The sequence below is a fragment of the Abramis brama genome (genome assembly GCF_963993115.1).
Source record: "Abramis brama genome assembly, chromosome: 2".
NCBI classification, from domain to species: Eukaryota; Metazoa; Chordata; class Actinopteri; order Cypriniformes; family Leuciscidae; genus Abramis; species Abramis brama.
The window spans coordinates 23,970,988-23,991,837 of record NC_139964.1 but is presented as its reverse complement, the minus strand read 5'-3'; the positions used below and the strand labels follow the sequence as shown (position 1 = coordinate 23,991,837).

Genomic DNA, 20,850 nt, shown 5'->3' with positions numbered 1-20,850 from the left:
CTAAAGCATTTAATTCTCATTTAAATAAAGAGAGACTCACCTGATATGAGTTTCTTCACCCAACTAGACTGACTACACAGAAATATGTGTGTCAGAAGATTATATGACTGTTATCTGTTCGTCCAATGAGGAAAAAAAAAATATATATATATATTTTTGTCAACCCTTCCTGCTAAAATTCAAATTAACATTCAAATTTAGACGGATGAATGAATACAATGAATACAAAGATCACATTTCTAAAAACATGGTACATTTACTTTAAAGGGACACTCCACCCATTTGCATTAAGCTTTGCATTGTTAGAAACCCAGTCATACTGTTGAATGGTCGTGCAACACTCTCTCATTTTCCCCTGAGACGGGAGAAATCCATTATTTACCTCTTACACTTCCTCCTACAATGACGCAAAAATCGTCATTTTGCGTCATTGTAGGAGGAAGTGTAAGAGGGGGGGATTTCTGTTGAGACTAGAGACACTCGTTCCTCATCTTTCCCAGGGGCGGGACCCGCTCACGCTACAGACCTATCACAGATCAGTGGGTGGGACTCTACTCTCTGAAACTGAAAGCAATATCCTCCATCTTGTTTGAAGCTAAGCTAACAGGCGCTGTGGAGACAGATGTAAAGTTATGACAATAGCGGAGGAGAGTACTCAATATGATATAGAAGAAGAGGATTTCGGAAGTCTGATGCTTGAATCAGGTGTTTTTGGCTACCTTTACAAGCCGCATTATAGCGAAGAGCAGCCGAGGCAGAAGACCTGCCTGCCGCGGACGAGGAGCCCAGACTGGCTCGAGTTAGGGCGGACTGGTGGCGCCGGTGATCTCACTATGCAACTACGAACCGCTACGAACACAGAGATAGAGTCCGTCTGCGGCAAAGAATTTCAACGATGACAATTTCTCCTGGACGAAATCTCTGAATCAGACGAGGACACGGACGTTTGTGTTGTGAACTATCCTAGTTTCGCACCGCATATGTTCTGACTGAACATCCCGGTACCATGCAATAATTCACCTTTTCGAAAGAAATACAAACGAGGAGTAATGCACTAATGAGTTCGCCAACTAACTAGACATTTTGTGTGAAATGAATTTCAAGCTCTGGTGGTAGCTAGCCTTGTAGACGGAAGAGTGATTTCTCTTATATGCAGATATGCGCTGTTCTGGATTAGTGGGAGTGGCTTGCGGAGCTGTGCAATGTGGTGCATTGTGGGAGTTGTTGTCTTTCATACAAATGCGTCCTGAAGTTATTTTTTGTCTTTCCCCAGTCACGAAGGCACCAAATTCAAAATTTATTTTACATTTCGACTACATGTATGACCCACTTTAAATAAAAAAGAATGTTCAAATGGGTGGAATGCCCCTTTAAAGGAGATTAAAAACTTACTATTTACTAAATTATTTCTCTATCCTTAGATCTTTATATCATCTTAGACCTTCATATTTGCCATAATGCATATTTTTGAAGTTGTGCTCAAAAAGTGAGTTTGCAAAGACGACCACAGCTTCACATTCATCTTCAATGTTTAAAGCCCAAGTTTGACCAAAGTGACCAAAGTCATCATCAAACTGCTCTTCATTACAAACTTCAGCATGTCTAATATTCATGACTGGTGTGAAGAGATGAATCCATTGTTTCTACATTGTAAAATTTTGTCATAGTTTGAATAAGTCCACAGAGTCTGTTTATGCAACTATGAAATGCATGAATAGTTCTATAGCACATGTTTTTATAAACAAATCAATCTCTCAAATTCTGGACACATTTTAAACCAGGTTTCCCAAACAAACTAGTACAACATGAAGTTCTTTTTGTCAATGATCTGATTTTTAACATGAACCACTTGAAGGCCAATTTTGAAAATCATACAGGTTTGGAATGACAAAAGGGTGTAAATTATGCCAATTTTCTCTTTAATGTGCCTTTTGACAATGTTTTGAAAGCAGGAACCTTGGATTAGAGAAATAATCAGTGTTTCATCTCACATCTTTACATGTTGTATCTGTATCACATATGCAAATCCACAACGGAGTAAAAGAGTCAACACAAGTTAACCCTAAACTAATACAAAAGTATTTTTATTACTATTATTATTTAACCATTTATTTGGTCAGCTAAGTTGATTCAACAGGGGTAAAAAAGCAACAAATACACAACAAAGCAACTCATTTTCCTTATTTTTCAGCATCTAGATCAGAGAAGGGCAAACTCTGTCCTGGAGGGCCACTGTCCTGCAGAGTTTAGCTCAAACCCTGATAAACTCTCCTGTCTGTAGCTTTCTAGTAATCCTGAAGACATTGATTAGCTGGTTCAGAGGGGTATTGCACAAAAGTAGAATTAAGAAAGCCAGGATAACAGAACAGTCGCGGCTTGACCTAGTTTAATCAGTGCATCCTGACTTGATCCGTTGCACGTTTGCTGAGCCAGGATGAGAACGCGCGGATATGTCAAGCCAGGTGTATATAGTTTGGATAAATGCGCGTTCAGGGCATTCTTAAAAAGATCACGAAATCGATCACAGAATCACCGATGCAAAAATGGACAAAACTCGTGCGGCATACTTTTCGCCTAATGAGCAATTATGGAAACGTATGAAGAAGTGAAACATATAATATGTAAAAAAGGCAATACAGCTGCTGTAATAAAGCAAAGAGAGAATGCCTGGCAAACAATAGCAGACCGATTGAATGCATAAGTAGTCCAAATAACCAGTGCTCCACTGAAACCCTCATAATTACAATTCAAGGAGTTACTTGTCATTTTCAAAAATAATTGTATACTTTGCCTTAAATGTGACCAGTGGACATGCATTTAACATGAAGAATAATTGCAAACACTTACCCACTATGTGCATCTATTTGATCTATTTAGTTTATTTTATGTCTATAATCTGTTTAATCTTTTTACTCTTATCTATTTGTATGTAGGTTTTGTTTCTAATTGATTTGATGTAATCTATAATTAGATAATTTGCTCTATTTTTATCCATCTAATCTATTTTATCATTTGTATCTTATCTTTTCCTCTTAAAGAACAAACATGTCTGGCCAGAAAAGGACTTGGCAGCAAGTCAAGATTAAATACAAGAATATTTTGAAGGCTGGTAAGTGACTTGTTTGCGGAGAACATAGGTGACATGTTTGCTGACATTTTATTGTCTGTGCTGATTTTAGCAATAATAAAAGTCATATATATCAAGCATAGCGTTATTTCTGGCAGGTCACGTTAGTCAAGCTCGCATCAGCTGACCCTCAGCTGATCCACATCTACCTATAGGAATACGACACCTATCACCGTGTACATATATAAGCTCCTTCAGTATTATCAGCAGCTATCGCGTTTCTCAGGAGCAAATTACCCTCCTCCATCCCCAGCTCCTCCTCTCGCCCAGTCAGGATTTGACATTCTGATTCCCCTTGAAGCAGAATAATTATCGAATAATGTTGTATTTTAATCTTGAATTAAATATATTTGCAAATTTTCATGTTGGTTCTGTTCTGTTTACCCTAAGGGGGATTATTGCTGCTCTCCCTGCTCTTATCCATGCTAGGCTGCATGGATGCGCAGGGAGTTCTCGCCCAGAACAGAACCATTCCGCCAATCCAAACTGTATGCTAATTGTCAATCATATTTGACGGTAGTGGTCCTGACAGAACTGGTACGGGGGGTGGCCCTCCAACCCAAGCCTTCACCACAGCAGAGGAACTGGCCCTGGACTTAAATAAAGGGAAGCCAGTGATTGAAGGGATCCAGGGAGGGACAGCCACTAACTCTGGCCCAGCAAGGGATACTGGCCTCTTCATACAAGGTACATTATTGGCTACTGCACATGGAAAATATTGAAATCCATATTTTGTTATGTGGACTGTGTGACTTTGCCTTACCTTGCAGTGGCTGGTAACACCCTTACACTTTTGGAGCCACCAGACTATGATTTGCCGGTGAGTACTCTTTATTAAATCATAGGCTTTGCATGTCCTGTCAAAAATATCAATACAAGTATTGAATATGGCAGAGGGAAGCCAGCAGTGGAGTGCACTTCTGCCGATGATGAGACCGTGTCGCTGGACTCCAGAAGGAGGTATATCACTCCTCGAGGTATCATGTCAATTTTGTGGAAATAGACACAAGTTCATAATAGATAAGAAGTCAGGGAAGTGGTACTTATAGAAAATATCATTTGTTAAAGGATCCTGACATTGGGCAGCCTGAAAAGCGGCCTGGTAACATAGTGAGTATTGCCTAAAGTAAATGTACATTATGCAAAAATTCTGCTATGCTAACTAAAAGGTGTTCACAGAATTCACAAACTGTCAGATATCTCTACACAACGCATCTTAAGAGACAGATCGAGCTGACAGAAGTCAAGATTGATGTGAACAAAAAAAGAAAGCTGCAGGACATGGACCTTGAGATGCAAATTAAACGCAAGACACTGAGGAAACTAGAACTGGAAATCCAGAAACTAGAAAGAGATGTAAGATGTTCATACTGTAACCATGACTGTAACACAATGTATTAATCATCATAATTTTTTCTCTCCAAATTTCCAAGCTGACAAGTGATAACAGCAAAATAATAAAAGAAAAATATTCCAAAACCATTGTGGTCTTGTAACTTTTTTCATGAATGTCAAGTACACTTTATAGTTATTGATCCAGTGAAGTGGAACTAGAATTTGGGAAGATAACCACAGTGTGTGCTACCGATGCCAAATAAAATGCATGTACACATGAAAAAGTTATATAGCCTACATTATCCTTTATTAAGGGATGGGCTAAATCAAAACTAATTTAACTGAAATAATTTGCAATGTATTGTTCTCTAACAAGTCTACCATTTCTGTTATCTGGGAATATGGCAGCATTGTCCCAATCAACATCCAAAGCAACTCTGGGAGCCCTTTCTTTTCTTAGGCTGGCAATATTGTGCAGCACTGTGCAGGCAACAGTCACGTCACATGCTCTGTCTGGGGAGACCCTCAGGTGGTGCAGGCACTGAAATCGTGATTTCAGGAGGCCGAAGGTCCCTTGGCCTTTGGAATTAAAATAGCCCCACATCATCACATAGCATTCACCATACCTAGAGATTGGCATGGGGTACTTTCCATAAGATCATCTCTCAATGCAAATCAAACTAGCTATTAGGCTAACTGAAATAAAACCATGCCAATCTCTAGGTATGGTGAAGGCTATGTGATGATGTGGGGCTATTTTAATTCCAAAGGCCAAGGGAACTTTATCAGGATGCATAGTATCCTGGACCCATGAAGTAACTGGCCTTTAAAAATAAAAATCTGCCTGCCTCTATGGGAATTTAACATAGGGGTGTCCAGACTTATGCACCCTGTATTTTAAGGAAGAACATTTATTTATTTACGATACATTATTCATTCACAAAGAAAATTGGTGTCCTTAAAGGTTGGATTTTTCCTATTTTTTTTAATTAAGGCATTAAGTTCAATTTCCAAAAGATGATTTTTTATTCCTCTTTTTAGTCAACTTTAGCATGGGTGTCTAAACTTATGCATAGCACTGTATCTCATCAACTGCAATAAAATATAATATATTGATATTTTTTCTCATTCAACAGTACATTTCTACTCTATACTTGCATATATAGATATACATAGTCTATATTCTGTTTCTCATATTGTATAGTATAGTTCTTTTGCACTGTGTTGGCATTCATTGTGGACAGCAAAGTAATAATTGCTCAGGAAAATCTGCTTTCCTCACTGGGTGTATGACAATAAACGCTTTAAATCTCGAATAATATATATATATATATTCATCAAACCTCTGACAGTGAAATGAACAGCAGTTTTCAATAATAACTAAAATAACAGTACGCATACTTAGATGAATGACAGTATATCTAGTATTTTAATGCGGGACCATGAAGTGACTAAAACACATTAATATCTAGTAGGATTTAGGGAGGAACTAGCCGATAAATCACTAGGATTAATCTTAGCCTGGTTGTTAGCCTGCTCCGGAGTAGGCTAGCTGCAAAGTGTAAATCTCCATAGTAACTTAATGTAGATTAATTTAGCCTCCCTTCATGCAACCGAGTCAGGGCTAAATTCAGCCAGGATAACTGGAAAATCCCAGCTTAATCCCTTATCTTGCTTTTGTGCAATACCCCCCAGGTGTGTTGAATAAACTTAGCTTGATGGTAGTTGCCTCTTTATACTTGCTGGTGCTGGGATCGCGCTGGCGGATGAAGAGTGGAAGATCTGGAGGACGTAGAAGGTGAGGATTCTCAAACGTGAGATGATCAGGTAAGGAGCCGATGAAGTTAAGACGTAGTGATCAACAAGACCAGACGATTGTGAAGTGAGGGGTGACTGCTGATATAGGCAGTGCTGAAGAGTTATGACGAGGGTGACGGCTTGCAGGTGCAGGTGATGGAGGAGTGTGTGCAGGTGGTGAACAGGAATGATTCTGGGAAGTGTAGTGCTGAGGGTGACTGAGCCTGTGACTTTGATCATTTTGTTAAGATATTTTATAACAAAAATGCATTTGAATAATACAGGAAAGTGTGAATGTGACCTGAACAAAAGCAAAAAAAGACACATATTTACTTTGAATGAGACATTAGTTGCACATTTAATAATTTTTGATAGCTTAGTTTTTTAAATTTATATCCCTTGCAACAAGTTAGCTCAAATGGGAAATATTTATAATAAATCATAATTATCAATTATGATAATTTTTTTATATTTGGGTCAGTTAATCTTTCATGGCCACCGAAAAATAATTATTTCTTAGCATGTACAGCGCTTAGAGCATGTAACAAGATCAAGATCGTAAAATGGACTTTGTTGCAAGCAGAGAATCAGAACCAAATACATATTGTGCATGTTTTATTAACTAACTCACAAACATAACTAAAACTAAACAAACATACATACATACATACATGCATAGGTAAAATGGTGAGTGATATGGAAAAGATCCATTTAACTATGAAAAGAACCATCAGCTTATCATTTTCAGAGCACCTCATTAAATTGATACTTGCATGGTCTGTGCAGTGGACACAATTCTTGAAGCGGCTGAAAATTGAAGTCGTTGATGGGTCCATGAGTGTCAAATGTCACTGTACAAGTTGCAATCGTTTTCTTCTCCGCTGGATGGAGAAGATATGATGAACTTGCATGGTTATTTCGACACTGTTCTCATGGCTGGAGGGCAGATTGTGGCCTGCCGATCCCCACAGTATCAACTTGAAGAAGCAGCAGTAGAGGCCAGAAGAGAAGAGAGAGGAGGGTCACTGTGAATTTGTCTCTAATAAAGCCTGAGAAAGGCCCCACCTCTCCGGGTTTGCTTGACCAATGAGAAGGGTGGAATTTCAAAGCGGGAAAATTCCTCTGTGGTTGATTTATGAATCTTTGTTCTAAGTGTGCTCATTTGCATGTGCAGCTGGATTGGTTTCTGATGAAGAAACTAAGAAAGATTATTGTAATACTAATATGTTGCGCAGCTATTGGCATATCATGTACACAATCATTCTGATCTTCAAAGTACCAATTTATAGAGTCCAAACATGGTATAGGTGAGGATACCTTGACCGTTGGTTCTATAATAAAATACATAGTATCAAAGAGATAATAGTATCAACAGATAATATTATTAAAAGACACAACACAAGACAGTAAATCATTCACAAAATGTTCTGGAGTGCATGTTCATTTCATGTTAATCAGTTAATCGATAAATTAATGCAGGAGAGTCTGTTCTAATATCCGTAGGTCTTGTGGCAGAGGCCCTGTTCACATTGCTAACAGTCATAAAACCAATTTATCTGATCGTGGTCATGGTAACTAAGACCTTCTTGCCCTGTTTGGGGGGATGGGGCCACAGATCCCGGAGTGAGTTTTAAATATAATTTGTTAAACTATAACAAATACTTGTGTCTGACTTGTCTCAGTCGTTACACACTATACCGATAAATCCTCTGGCCCTCCCTCTTGAAAATACATTTATGACATATTTTGTACGAGACAATTAAAGTAGTGTACTGTAAAATGGGTCCTTACAAAAAGAAACAGCTTTCTGACCTTCACAAACAAAAATATAATTTTGCAAGATTAACAAATTTATAACTTTACAACTCTGAATGTAAATTCATTTATTTCCCTTCACCATGCACACATGAAACAGTTTTTAGTTTTTTTAGTTTTTTTTTTGCCAACATTTACTTGAAAATATTTCAGCTTAATTATTCTGAGGAATCTGTAAAATTATGCTTTTCACCCTCCACCAAAAAAATCCTGTTTACAAAAGACTAAATAAAATTTAAGAGCTTTACATATTAACAGCTATAAAATAAGACGCTCGTATAACATGTTTTCCTAACATTCAGGTTGAATTATGAATTTAAAATTCCCAAAACATTCACTCTGTTATATAAAATATATAAAATGATAATGGCACTTTTTATTTCCTGATGAAACTCATGAACCACAGTGGAATTTCTTTAAAATAAACACGTAAGAAAACTAGTTTAAAGGAACTAGATTTGCATTTTCACAAGTAAATATAGATTTACTTTTATATACTGTCTCTGAAGAGAGTGAAACAGTTTTCCTATGGAGTGTGATGATAAAATGGCTGAACTAATTACGGAGGACAAAAATTATTTTAAACAGTTTGAAGTAGTTTAAAAACTTGGAGTTTGAGAGGAGTAATGCAATGCATGAAGACAGACAGACATATCAAAGACATTCTGTATTTATAATCTGACAGTTGGAGTTTGAATAATTTTGGCTCATTTGAACATTCTGTCACAGAAAGGAAATGGAAGAATAGTAACAGATTAAACAACTGACTCTGACATTACTCTATAAAAGTCATTGCCAAAATAAGAACAAGACCTGCATGAAAACAACTGTAATAATCTTTAATATTCAGTTTTGGATGGAATATGGTGGTAAATTGAGTGATGTCTGACCTCATTATTGAGGACACAATAGACCAGGAAGATGAAGGTTCCCTGCTGGGAGTTCAAGATCAGGAAGAGGATCTCCAGCTCCTTCCTGCCATTAGTGAAGAAACCCAGAATCCAGGAGCAACCAAGAACCACAAACTGAGCCAGTGTTTTAAATACCATAATCCTGCAGAGAAAGAGTTAAAGTGTATTTATTGACTACTTTTTTTTTCTATGGAGTGTTTGAATCTGAATGTTTGTTACTTGGTTTGTTTCATCTGTGAAACTTCAGCGTTCAGATTTTTGAGAGTTGAGTTCAGATTGATGATGATGTTGATGAAGAGAATCATGTTTAACTGAAAAGTAGAAAAATAACAATTAATCTCCTTGTTTTCCCTTTAATATAAATTAAAATCATGAGAAATAAGAAATGTGCTTACTGCTAGTATGACACAAACAGGACCCAGAAAACTCCAGATAAAACCTTTATCAATTTTAATCCAGCAGCTGGTTAGAGGAAAACACAATATAAGAACTGCATGAATTTGTCAAAATTTGTCTGGTGTTGACTTTTTTAGTCTTTTTAATCTTGTGGTTTTACAGTGTGTGTAAAAAAATATTTTTATCAGATAAGAAATGTCACAAAAGCCCCAAGCTGCTTTAATTCCCTCTAATCAAATGACCTTAAAAAAACAACAACAACAACTCACTGTTCGCTGCCGTATCCTTTAGGAAGCAGCCCGACAGACACAGCCACCACGGTCAGGGTATATTCTGGCAAACCGTTTGCCAATCACGTCTAGCAATCGGCAAAGCAAACTGTGGTACACGCCATTTACCAACAAGCGATGGGTAATTCGCAAAGCACAATGTTATTTTCTGTATTCCCAGCACGTTTGAGAGGTTTGAGAAGTAAGAGGCGGGGCACCAGTTAAAAAATTTCAAAGTTAAAGTTCACGCAAACAGGTATTAATAGACAAGGTTTAGTCAAATATTGATTGTTTATAGCTGAATTAGTTATATATACAATTATACACAACCGATTTTATTGGTTTATAGCCTACAGCAATCTTATTGGCGTAGACGGTTGAGGCATGAGCATAGCCTACGCATGTACACGTCTGGTACGAGTTTATGAATGATCTATGACGCTGTTTGGCCGTACTACAGACATATTAAGTGATAACCATGACGATTTCAGTAACAATCAATTGGATAATGTTTTGATGAACTTACGAATCAAGTTAGATGAAGTTACTGTAAAAATGTATTCGTATAGAGCTCAATTCACATCGTTTTCATTTCAAAGTTTTACAAAAAGTCATATTGTAAGCTTTATTGAGCAGGTTTATGGCTGGACGATATCACGAAATATGTTGCTGATAAATGATACGCTGTTTGAGAGTTAGCCTAGTTATACTATTAAATTAATTTACCCGATATATCAGTGCCACTTTTAGTGGGCAATGAGCATGACTGCATGAAATTACTGGCATGTCAAAGTCTGATATAGACAATATTTTTCCGCATGCTATGCATGGCTCCGTAATTTTACTTCATTTATGCTTCTTCGTTTTTCCATTAGGATCTGTGAATAAACACAACATCGGATTTTACACAGATGGTGTAGGCCTAATAATTCACTGTAGCCTATTTCAGTAAAACATCAGATAAATCCGAAAGTGTGATTTATTTTATTTTAAAACAAAACCACCGTGACAAATAAGACAATAATAGGCTACCAAATAGAATACAAGCCCTGCATGGCCATTGGGTTTTGTGCGTACAATGGGAATAAAAACCGTGCAGTGCTAAAATGTGAAAATAAATAAAGAAATATTTTTTTTTTTTTACTAAAACAGATGTTATTATGTCAATCTTTAGCAAATATTATTATGTATACACGTGCTCAAGAGCGTATTTAAGCAATAGGCCTACATGTTCATATCACTTCTCTGCTGGGTATTTTATTATTTTATTATATTATAATTGCACAGATTTACAGCAGTGGTTTTTATGGTTATGCAGCTAGCTATATGTGAGTGTTAATATTTGAAACCATTTTACATACATTACATACGGAGATTAAAACATGAACACACAATGCGGGGGTGGATAAATAAATAATTGGATTTTTAATATGATGTCACAGTCGTAGGGCCTATGTTAACCGGTTGACACTTATTAGAAAACATGAATCTTTAAAAAACAGGGCTTTACAGAACCAAAACGTACTCGGTTACTCACGTAACCTCGGTTCTCTCTAGTAGAGGGAACGAGTACTGCGTAAGAGTATCTTACGCTAGGGGAAAATCCTTTTTCCTCGAGATATTGAAGCCAAAAATTATCCTTAATTTTGCAATAATGTAAAGCATGTTGCGGCAGCATACAGACATAGGCAAGACGGCTCGCGCGCCTATTGGCTGGTCTGCTGGCAACTGCGTGAGCCTATCGAGCGAGGCCTAGCGTGACGTCAGACCCAATGGGCACGCTTCACGCCCTCTGCGTCATGTCCCGCCGAAAGAGGCGTGGCTTAGGCCTATAAATACAGCTCGCAGGCGACACATATCTGTTTTTTTCATAGCCGAAGCAACCAGAGCGTGTGCATGCACGGCAAGATACGCAGTACTCGTTCCCTCTACTAGAGAGAACCGAGGTTACGTGAGTAACCGAGTACGTTCTCTTACGAGAGGTCTCTCGTACTGCGTAAGAGTATCTTACGCTAGGGGACCTACTGTAAGACGCCGTGCGTGCTGGGATCTGACACCACAGGCCCAAGAGCAAAGCTCGGGGCTCATATAGTGCACAATCACCCAGGGGACTCACAGGGAATCCGGGAAGAGGGGGCTCTTCCACATATAACAGCACCTCGTGGACGCAGAGTACAACATACAGACAGGGCGGGTCGCAGCCTGAACTGATGGCAAAACGCGGGACTTATATACTTCGCCCAAGCATTTTTTATTTTTTTCTCTTGTCGATTAGCGAGCTATGCTCAGCAGACACAGTATTCTGGACCGATAGCATCAGTACAGACAACACTGGTCATTTAGACCGACAGCAGCCTGGCCTGCAGGGCGGGAACCTCTAGGTTGTAAAACCTTATAAATGTAGACGGGGAGGCCCAGCCTGCCGCCATACAAATATCTTGCAAGGCAATCCCACTTGACCAGGCCCACGATGAAGCCATGCCTCTCGTGGAGTGCGCTCTGACACCCAACGGGCATTGCATGCCCCTGGAAGTGTAAGCCAGCGCGATAACGTCCGCTGAATGAAACAAAGAGCTGCTCTGTCTGTCTGAAGACAGAAGAGCGAGATACATAAGCTCTTAATGCCCTGACTGGGCAAAGGAAGCTTTCATCTCCTTCCTCGTCAGAGACCGGTAGGGCTGACAGGGAAATTACCTGTGCCCTAAACGGTGCATTGAGGGATTTCGGAACATAACCGTGCTTAGGTTTGAGTATAACTCTTGAGTCATTAGGCCCAAACTCCATGCACGTCGCGCTCACAGAGAGCGCGTGTAAGTCCCCTATGCGCTTCACAGAAGCGAGAGCCAGAAGAAACACCGTCTTGAAAGACAGGTGTTTAAGATCAATCGACTGCAAAGGCTCAAAAGTCCTTCATGGCTTCCAGCACCGTAGAAAGGTCCCAAACAGGGACTGAGGGAGGTCTGGGAGGATTCAGCCTCTTAGCTCCTCTAAGGAAGCGGATGACCAAATCGTTCCTTCCTACTGACTGACCAAGCGTTGTTCCTGAGAACGCTGCTATAGCCGCCATATAAACTTTGAGCGTGGAAGGGGTCCTACCCTTATCCAGCAGCTCTTGTAGGAAGGAGAGAACCTCCGTCACCCCACAGTCTGGGGGTGACACACCACGAGCTGTGCACCAGCCAGAAAACACCGACCATTTCGAGGAGTAGAGGCGTCGCGTAGACGGAGCTCTGGCCTGCGTGATCGTGTTTAACACCCCTTTAGGGAGGTCAGCGGGTACCCGTTGATGGCCCAAACATGAAGGGACCACAGCTCTGGGTGAGGATGCCAAATTGAGCCTTTGGCCTGAGAGAGGAGGTCCCTCCTCACTGGCACTGGCCACGGGGCAGTGCTCGCTAGCTGCATCAGAACTGGGAACCATGGTTGGTTTTTCCAGAACGGCGCTACGAGTAGCACTGAGCATCCTTCTTCCCTGATCCGCTCTATCACCTGAGGCAGGAGAGAGACGGGGGGAAAAGCATAGAGCGGGCGGTGGGGCCATACATGAGCCAGCGCGTCCCTGCTCTTGGAGAAAAATTCCAGACAGTGAGCGTTTTCTTGAGACGCGAACAGGTCTACTTCCGCTCTGCCGAATTTCTTCCACAGCAGTTGAACTGTCTGTGGGTGTAGAGACCACTCGCCTGCCGGAACATGGTTCCTGGACAGTCTGTCTGGTCCTATGTTTTGGAGCCCTGGCACGTGCGCTGCTCTCAGCGAGAGCAGGTTGCGCTGAGCCCACACCAGGAGGCGTTTTGCTAGCCTGTACAGGTTCCAGGACCTGAGGCCGCCTTGGCGATTTATGTAGGACACCACCGACATGCTGTCCGAACGGACCAAGACGTGGTGTCCCTTTATATGGGGACAAAAGCGCGTCAGTGCATTGTCTACTGCCAGCATTTCGAGGCAGTTTATGTGCAGAAGCTTCTCCCGTTCCGACCATAGGCCGAAGAACGGTCTGCCCTCGAGCAGCGCTCCCCATCCCGAGGTGGACGCGTCCGTGGACACCACTTTCACTCTCGAGGAAGTCCCCAGGCTTACACCTGATTGGTACCAGTCGTTTGCCTTCCAAGGTTTCAGAGCTGCAATGCATTTCTGATTGACCTTGAGACGAAGCTGACCAGAGACCCACGCTCGGCGTGGCACTCGTGCTTTCAGCCAGAACTGCAGTGGGCGCATGTGGAGCAAGCCCAGCTGAAGTACTTATGATGCTGAGGCCATGAGACCCAGCATCCTCTGAAATTTCTTGAGCGAGACAGAAGCGAGTTCGCTGCGCGCTGAATGTCCCGCGTGCGCTGTGGTGATAGACGTGCTATCATGGAGAGCGAGTCCAGTTCTGTGCCCAGAAAATATATTATCTGCCTGGGGGACAAAGAGCTCTTCTCCCAGTTCACTCTGAGACCGAGATTCTCGAGGTGATCGAGTAAAATGGTCCTGTGCTCTACGAGCTCCGAGTGGCCTCCGTCCAGCGGAGGGCGGGCATAAGTGGGTAGCTATCGCCTCTTCGACCGGCGGCAGGGAATGGTATCCTCTGTCCTTGGCACCGTCAACAGCGGAGAATGCCAGAGAGACAGAAGAGCGCGTTCTGGCCGAATAGGGGGCGTTCCGAGACTTAGCGACTTCTTCATGTAACTCAGGAAGAAAAGGCGCTGGCTTGGACGCAGGCGAAGCGCGTTCCCTGGGCAAAAAATAGCCATCCAGCCGGTTGTGAGCAGGCTGCTCAGGCGTAGACCACTCGAGGCCGAGGCTCGCCGCGGCCTGCGTGAGTACGCGCATGAGCTCCGTCTCAATGCTCGTTCTTTTACCTGACGATGTGCGGGCAGGGGGCACGAGGTCCTCAGAGCTCGCCCAGCCTTCACTGCCTGACGCCAGAATAGAGCAGGAATCCTCTTCTCTCAGCAGGGCTTCCTCGTCAGCGTCGTCGACGGAAGCGGTGGCGGACCGCGGCCGCTGTCCGTCAGGAAGAGAAGCTGACGAAGCCGGTGAAGCAGGCGGGCGAACCGGCGAGCTTTGGCAGCTGGGAGAAGGTTCCGGGGTCCGCTGAGCACGGCGCTTTTTACGGCGCGGTACTACGGCGGGCGGGGGTGCAGCCTCAGAGAAAAATGCCAGGCGAGTCCTCAGAGTCGCCATGGGGATAGGCTCGCAATGAGGGCAGCCGCCCTCAGCGAGCGCGAGAGCTGCATGTTCCTCACCCAGGCAGGAAACGCAGATAACATGGCGGTCCCCGTCGCTGAGTGTGGCTCTGCACGAGCCGCAGGAAGGCATCTTGAAAAAGACGCAAGCTCTTTTAGAGAGTGTGTGTTCGCCGCTGCGAACAACAGAGAATCAAAGGATATAGGCGCCGGAAAGCGCAGCAGGAAGGCGATGAAGGCGGCGCGGCCAGCGACTTCACGACTCGTCCCGCTGAGAGGCTTGATCAGACGGCGCGGCTTCTCTCTGGATCCAGCCATGTGAATGCTTCGCTGAAGGATGAAAAAATCAGATAATGTGTCGCCTGCGAGCTGTATTTATAGGCCTAAGTCACGCCTCTTTCGGCGGGACGTGACGCAGAGGGCGCAAAGCGTGCCCATTGGGTCTGACGTCACGCTAGGCCTCGCTTGATAGGCTCACGCAGTTGCCAGCAGACCAGCCAATAGGCGCGCGAGCCGTCTTGCCTATGTCTGTATGCTGCCGCAACGCGCTTTACATTATTGCAAAATTAAGGATAATTTTTGGCTTCAATATCTCGAGGAAAAAGGATTTTCCCCTAGCGTAAGATACTCTTACGCAGTACGAGAGACCTCTCGTAAGAGAACCAATATATAGGCCCTCATATTTTATTAGGTAAACAACAAGGAAACATGAGTTCGCCATTAAACATTGTATTTGCACTTTGTACCAAATAATTGGACAACAAATCTCGTTAAAAAATGACAACAAAAAACGGTCGTGCTTTAGAATTTATAATCAGCAGCTTACATTCTTACAGTGAATTCTCATCAATTTGCGTAAAATCATCCCGAGTTTGTGCTGATCCACGGATCCTGATAGAAATATGAATAAGCCAAGTGAATGACGCGCTAATGACGCGCGTCTTAAGAATGACGCGTGTCTTAAGTACAATAAAACAATAGTCAATAGATCTTAACTAAAATTACCATGGTAAACAGATAATGATACGATTAAAGTTTAGCATTTAATATTTCTTTAATAAGGCCAAATCATTCACAAAATTGAAAAACTCTGCAGGACAGCAGCCCTCCAGAACCAAGTTTGGTGACCCCTGGTCTACTCTACACCAATAAGATTGCGGTATTATAAACCAATTAAATTGGGGGTGGGCGGAGCGACACGTGTTGACCCGCCCAACTGCCCCATCGTCCAGACTGCACTCTGGGGTACTTGGTTTATTATGACCATACAGCCCTTTGACTGGATTATTTCTTAAATAATTATATAAATGTATTATTTGGCCTACACATTTAGTTACGTTTGCATATGTTTGAAAGTGAAAAATGACCACACTGGTGAACACGCAGCCACAGCACACACCAAGGGACCCGCCACCACAAGGGCACTGCTCCCACTGGCAGTTCTCAGCACCTGGACAGACAAGTGGAAGTTAAACAAGATTACACACAAAAATCACAATAAACAATGTCTAATAAGTCACCCGTTCTAAAGTCCACGGTGGTACTGGGGCTAACAATATGAACAGAGACTCACAATCACACAATAAATCAAAATAAACAATTAAACATGGACAAATCACATAAAAAGGTCAAACAAAAAAACAATCACAATTAGGCCAATCCTCTTGGATATCAGCAGCAAGAAAAGGCCTCCATACAAGAGTTCGAAATAAATAAATAGAACAAACAATTAAAATGGTGTCAGTCCATCGAACACTCCACACTCAAACACTGATTCACAACAATGACAGGAAGGATCAAACAGCGTTTAATAATGTGTTAACCACAAGTTTAATAATCCTTGGTCCCGTGTGAAAAGGCAACCGGGTACGACGAAAATCCATAAACAATACGTAACGTGAAAAGCATAAGCAAAGCAGCAGATGTTCAGCGTCGATGTAGCCAACTGGCGGCCGCACCCCCAGTTAAATAGCACTCCCTAAAATGCACAGGATGTCCATTTACAAATATGTCCCACATTAACCATTCAACCATTACTCAGTATAGCAACATACCTATGATTAACAGCGTTGCGTCACAGGCCCTGAGCTCTGATCGCTGATCGCAGGGTGCACACTCAGCTGGTGAAAGGGCTGCTGCCGCACTGGGGATTCTATAGCACAAAACATTCCCAATAAGCCCACGTTATAAAGTTAACGAGTGGAAAGAGAAACGAAGCTAACCATACCTGCGGCGCTACGGTAGACAGATAACCAGGCAGACATCAGGTCGCTGGGCAGATAAACAAGACAAAGTCGCATACCGGTGACATCATTTGTCAAGAGAAAAGTCCCGGTTTATAAAGGGGTGTAGCCCTTGCGATTGGCTCAAAGTTAACTGCCCAGAACCACCCTGCTGAAAAATCCAGCTTAAACCAGCCTAAGATGGTCAGGCTGGTTTTGGCTGGTCTCCCAGCCTGGTCATAGCTGGTTTATCAGGCTGGTTTTAGAGGGGTTTTGAACACTTTTTTAGCTGGTCTTAGCTGGTCATTGTTGGGCTTAGCTGGTTTTAGCTGGTCAGCCTGGCTGGTCTTAGCTGGTCATTGTTGGGCTTAGCTGGTTTTAGCTGGTCAGGATGGTCTTAGCTGGTATTAGCTGGTCAGCCTGGCTGGTCTTAGCTGGTTTTAGCTGGTCTTAGCTGGTTTTAGCTGGTCAGGCTGGTCTTAGCTGGTCAGGCTGGTCTTAGCTGGTCTTTGCTGGTCAGCCTGGCTGGTCTTAGTTGGTTTTAGCTGGTCAGGCTGGTCTTAGCTGGTCATTGTTGGGCTTAGCTGGTTTTAGCTGGTCAGGCTGGTCTTAGCTGGTCATTGTTGGGCTTAGCTGGTTTTAGCTGGTCATTGTTGGTCTTAGCTGGTCAGGCTGGTTTTAGCTGGTCAGACTGGCTGACTCTATGTCTTCTCTATTTTTCCTGCCACTGGGTGTTGTGACAAATAATGTAAACAATTCCAAGTATACTTAAAATAATCTTCAGGAGCACAGGCAACCATTCAAACAAATTCCTTTTATTTGATATTGCAGCCCCTTAAAACAACCCATTGATATGCTAACACTAATGTACAAAATTATTAATTGAAATGATTAAAATGCTAAAAACTATAATAGTAACTAAAGGAGAACAATAACAGAATTATAGAGATACATTTTACATTACATTTTTCTTTTATTTTTTTATGACATCTTGTATTTTTTGGGATATGCAATTCCCCACTTGCTTCTCCCGCTTCTCTCTCTCCTTTTTCGGGTTCTTTTTGTTTGAGCCAGTCACTGAAGCAGACTTGAAAAATAAATAATTTAGATTATTAATTTGTCACTTTTCAACTAGTAAAACTTAGAAAGGTAATCAACTAATGTAAAACCCTTTTACTAAATTGGCTAAGGCTACATAAAGTATATGAATGAATGAATGAATGAATGAATGAAATAACAGATTACCTCTCAAAACTTGCAGCTTGGAGGGTGTCAGGGGAGGCTTTGCAGAGTGTTTATTCGTGGGACACTCCTTTCCTGACACACTTCTGCTCTTTAAAGTGTTTGTCCCCCACAGCCATCTCTTTAACATAGAGAGAATCTTTTGTAGATAAATTAATCTTCTTCCATGCCTCTTCTCTGATCCAAACTTTGTTTCCTATGTGGATCAAGACAAAACATAAATGAGCTTCAATTGTATGAAAAAAAAAAAAAACACTCTTCAAAATATCTTCTTTTATGTTCTACAGAAAAAAGAAACTTATACAGAATATATTCCAGTTGGTAGCTATAAATGTTGTGACGTTACTCCTACTTTGGCTACCACATAAGAGCTGCATTTTTTTTTAAAGATCACAATATTACAAATAAGAAGCTGTATTTTTTTTCCTACAAAGATATCTAGTCATTTCAGTGAGATCTTAATTTGTGTGGAACCTTTCAGATGTCAAGCAACTTTAGTCTGGGTAGATGCCATAGTTAATTCCAAGTGAATCAAAAATGAGGCTGTGTGGGATAGGGCTGGGTATCGATTCAGATGTTACATTTCGATTCGATTTCGATTCGCAAGCTCTCAATTCGATTCGATTTCGATTCTCGATTCGATTTCGATTCTATTTTTCGATTTCGATTCTAAATTAGATTTCGATTCGACTCAATGAATATTTAATACAAATCCTATATTTATTAAAAAAAGAAAAAGAAAAGTGAACATAAGTTTTCAAGTGTTTAATTAATAAAAAGAAATTAAGAGCTACAAACCTGTATATTAAACTCTTTTTAACTCTTTATATAACACTTGGGTACATTAAAACAGAACCCAACTCTATATTTCAAATGCATACAATGAATAGACAGGATTTTGATGCAAGATTGATGCTGAAAATTGGACAAGTCAGAACAGTCGCATGTCTTGATCAAACAGGTTAACAATCCTCACATAAACCCATATAAAAACATTGCATATAATTTTTATCTGTGCCCTTCCTGTCTAACAGCTAGACCATACAGAAATTGAATAAAGTTATCAAACAGTCTGCGCTGCATTAATTATAAATTATATATAAACTAATCAAAGTTACAAAAGTTCTTTAGTCAAGAGCAGTGAGTGTTTTTCTCTGTTCCCTTTGTTCTTTGATTAACTTTAACGACAGAGATAATTAGTGGCTACTGTGTGTACTGTCCCTTTAAGACCAGCCGGGTCAATATATAATTGTGGGAGATTTTGAGTTTGAATAATTCTGGGAAAAAATATATTTATTTACAAAATATTATTATCTTCCCTGATAAATAATCCCTGAAATATTTTGTTTTTAGTCATTGCCTAGCTCAGGCATAATTGATTTCAGATATTTAGTTTTAAAAACAAGAAGTTTACTCATTGTTTGGTCAACTATGTTACGGACAAAACCTATAAGTTTTAACTTTAAGTAAATGGCAGACATTTAAAAAAATCATTACTCTTGGAAGAATATGTGTCTATTTACCTACCTTTTCAATTAAAATACCCAATTAATTAAGAAAATACACATTTTGTTCAATTGAAGCCCCAAATTTCAAGTACTGAAGTAACCGGTCTGTATATTTTGTTTCCAAACTGCTTGATTCATGATAATTTTCTTGATGAAATTATCCTGAGGTATATATTTGACAGCTACTCAGTTTCTAAATATTTACTTGGAGATTAGGGAACCATTGAAATACATATATTTTTAAAAAAACATAATGGTAACTTAATTGACAGCCCAGTATCATAGTTGACAAAAGTAACATAGTTGACTGGACATGACAAAGTAGGATGATAGTAGGTCTTTATCTGTGCGTGTGTGTATATCAGAGGTGTATAGTCCAGGTGCCAGAAAGTAGAAATCCTGTCCAGCAGCTGTTCCAACCATCACTAAACCAGCTCCTCTACCAGGTAGATGAGCTCGTTAGTGAAAACACCTGTTCTAGATGTAGAGGCAGATCCAAAAACATGGCAGGATTTTTACTTTCTGGCACCTGGACTATACATGTCTGGTGTCTATATGTGTGTGTGCTTGACCGTGTGCTTGTGCCACGTGTTTGTTAGCGTGTGTGTGTGTGTGTGCGCATGTCGTTTTTCCCTCTCACTCTGTTCAGATATGGGCTTATAGTATGCACCTTGCTCCCTCTTTTCTCTCCATTTCTGCCGGCCTTTTGCCAAGTAGGCCTCCCTTTTTGCAGGATCTTCATCTCGCCGTGCACGTTAACGGCGCTGCTTTTCTGCAGCAGATAATCGTGGCATTTGCCTGAAAACAAGTTTACTTTTATAATATTTATTGGTGGTCGGGCCTCCCCCCATGGGGTCCGGCCGGGCTCAGCCCGAAGGAGCGACGTGGGGCCACCCTCCCGTGGACCCACCACCTGCAGGAGGGACCGCAAGGGGCCGGTGCTAAGTGGATCGGGCGGCAGTCAAAGGCGGGGGCCTAGACAACCCGATCCCTGGACGCGGAATCTAGCTCTAGGGACATGGAATGTTACCTCTCTGGCGGGGAAGGAGCCTGAGATTGT

The 20,850-nt window shown here is 41.4% G+C and overlaps 1 protein-coding gene, 1 long non-coding RNA gene and 1 pseudogene across 3 annotated transcripts in view; 1 reads left to right on the top strand and 2 right to left on the bottom strand.

Moving 5' to 3' along the window:
- LOC311077903 (uncharacterized protein) overlaps positions 1-116 on the bottom strand; it is a 48,714-nt gene extending 48,598 nt beyond the window's left edge. The window contains exon 1 of the mRNA XM_084106551.1: positions 41-116. The gene's annotated coding sequence lies outside the window, so the exon portion shown is untranslated. The remainder of the gene's footprint in view (positions 1-40) is intronic.
- Positions 1-20,850, top strand: part of LOC311077980 (putative adhesion G protein-coupled receptor E4P) — a 340,053-nt pseudogene that overhangs the window by 282,560 nt on the left and 36,643 nt on the right. The gene's annotated exons all lie outside the window — the stretch shown is intronic.
- Positions 18,392-20,850, bottom strand: part of LOC311078367 — a 28,432-nt gene continuing 25,973 nt past the window's right edge. Inside the window, exon 3 of the long non-coding RNA XR_014605147.1 lies at positions 18,392-18,478. This is a non-coding gene — a long non-coding RNA (uncharacterized lncRNA). The remainder of the gene's footprint in view (positions 18,479-20,850) is intronic.